Below are 2,586 nucleotides of genomic sequence, written 5' to 3' on the forward strand. Positions count from 1 at the left end.
ACGCATCAGAGCAGGAAGCATACCACATCGGTTCCGTTCCACCTGCGACATTCCAGCCAGTATCAGCAACAACCAAGTTACCGAAGTTAGAAATCGGAAAATTCAGCGGGGACCTGCGCTCGTGGCAGAAATTTTGGAACCAATTTGAATCGACTATTCACAAGAACAGCACCCTGCCTGCAATAGCGAAGTTCCAATACTTAACCAGTTATCTAACCGGAAAAGCCGCCGCTGCCATAGAGGGGTTGCCGATCAGCGATAGAAATTACGACATCGCAGTGAAGACCCTCATTGAGAGATTTGGGAAGGAGGACGTCATAATTGAGGACCACATGTCGCGCTTGCTTGACGTCCGCCCAGTGCACGATCTGCGGGACATCGAAAGGCTGAGGAGCCTCTACGACGAAATCCGCTCGGGAGTCCGAAGTCTAGAGGCACTGGGAGTGTCGTCGAGCACCTACGGCACGTTGCTTCTCACCGTCCTTCGTAAAAGTATCCCAAGTGAGCTTTGCTTGGCGTACTTCCGACGGAAGGCTGCCTCACCTGAAACGCCACAACACGAGCTTCTCAGTTTCCTCGATTTTATGAGAGAGGAGGTTGAGAGCAGAGAGAGAGTACAGAGTGCACTACGCCGTGGGTACCAGGACGCCGCTATCAGACAGAAAGCGCCAATCAAAGGGGATGTTCGTCTGCAAAACCCATCGGCATCTGTTCTCACCGTAACCGACGGCGAAACGCAATGCGCATTTTGTGGTGCAGAGGGACATCAACCAGCAAACTGTGTCGCCCCCGTGCCCATGGCCAAGAAAAAGGAGGTGATGTCAAGAGAGAGGCGCTGTTACAAGTGTGCGAAAAAGAAGCACCGTGCCGCTGAATGTAGAACTGCAAGGTGGCTGAAGTGTGCCAAATGCTCTGGACGACACGCAACTGGCGTCTGCGAGCTCAATCAAAGACCGACACACCCTCCTTCAATCGGAGATGCTGCACCAGCAGAGACAGCAGTACAATCATCGCTTCAGGTGGGACCAGCACTGGGAAAGACCCGCGTGCTTCTGCAGACTGCACGAGCGTATGCGGAGGGCCAGCACAACAGTGCTCTGGTGAGAATGCTGCTTGACGGTGGCAGCCAGAGAACGTTTGTACGACAGGATGTTTCCCGGCGCCTCAATCTTCGCGTCATAGGAGGGGAGAAGCTAGCTATCTACGCCTTCGGAAGCGAGAGACCGTCTGAAGAAAGAAGGTGTCATCGCGTGGAATGCTGGCTGCGAAACTGGCGCAACAACACCAGAGTTCGGATCGAAGCATTAGAGGTGCCCGAGATCTGCGGAGACCTCCTCCCACCACCTGACGACTCCACGGCTAGCATCGCTCGTGAACAAGACCTCCAGCTTGCTGACACCTTGCCTGACGGCTACCATCCTGGTGTTGGAGTTGAGCTGCTTATCGGGGCCGATCACTACTGGGATATAGCAACAGGAAATGTCAAGCGTCTTGGTGAGAAGCTCGTGGCCATGGAGACTGCGTTTGGATGGACATTGCAGGGCACAGAGTCTACATCGTCCGTCGCAACCTTTCTATCGAGCACCGGAGTGATGCGGGTAGGTGTGACCACAGCACCCGACGAAATCTCTCGTCAACTGAGGTCATTCTGGGAGCTGGAGCACCTTGGGATCGTCAACGATACACAGCTGACCGCCAAAGAAGACAGCGTTCTTCGGGCCTTTGAAGAAACCATCACCCAGAAGAACGGTAGATACCAAGTAGCTCTCCCATGGAAAGAAAACGCGTCAGACTTAACAGACAACAAGAGCATAGCATCGCACAGACTTCACTCATTAACGGCGAAGCTGCTCCGACATGAAGAAACCGTTCTAGACTACGATCAGGCAATCAGGAACTACCTGCAAGCTGGACACGCCGAGGAAGCGAACGAACTGGGTGAGTCCCCGCTGGGGCCCATTTACTACATGCCGCACCGAGGTGTTGTCCGGCCTGGTAGCGAAACAACTAAGTTGAGAGTCGTATTCGATGCCTCCTCCAAAGCGGCGGGAAAGCTGTCACTGAACGACGTCCTCTTCGCAGGACCTAATCTAAATCCAAACCTAGCGGACATCCTGATTCGATTCCGAGTGCATAATGTGGCCATAATGTCCGATATAGAAAAGGCTTTCCTTCAAATCGAGCTTGCAGAGAGTGCGCGCGACGCTGTCCGCTTTCTGTGGTATCAAAGTACACCAGGGCAGGGCGACGCGCTCCCTCCAATCAAAGAGTACCGCATGACAAGGGTGCCATTCGGCGTTATGCCCCAACCACTGGCACGCGCTGGAAAGCTTCGGCGCGCGCCGAAGGGTCAAATGCGTCAAAGCGTCGGTCGGGAACTCGCTGAAGCGGAACGTCGCGCAGCGATTATGTCTACTGCCGATGCTAGAAGTTTGCCGGCGCGCGGCGAAGCTGCGCCGGCGTGCACCAATGGGAGGCTGCGACGCCTCGCAGGCGTCAACCAATCGGAGGCTGCGGAGCCTCCGGCTGCTAGGCCTGTAATGGCCGACCGTGCGGAGACGCCGGCACCAACGATCGTCCGAGTGT

This window comes from Dermacentor variabilis, chromosome 3 (assembly GCF_050947875.1).
Source record: "Dermacentor variabilis isolate Ectoservices chromosome 3, ASM5094787v1, whole genome shotgun sequence".
In the NCBI taxonomy this organism is placed as follows: domain Eukaryota; kingdom Metazoa; phylum Arthropoda; class Arachnida; order Ixodida; family Ixodidae; genus Dermacentor; species Dermacentor variabilis.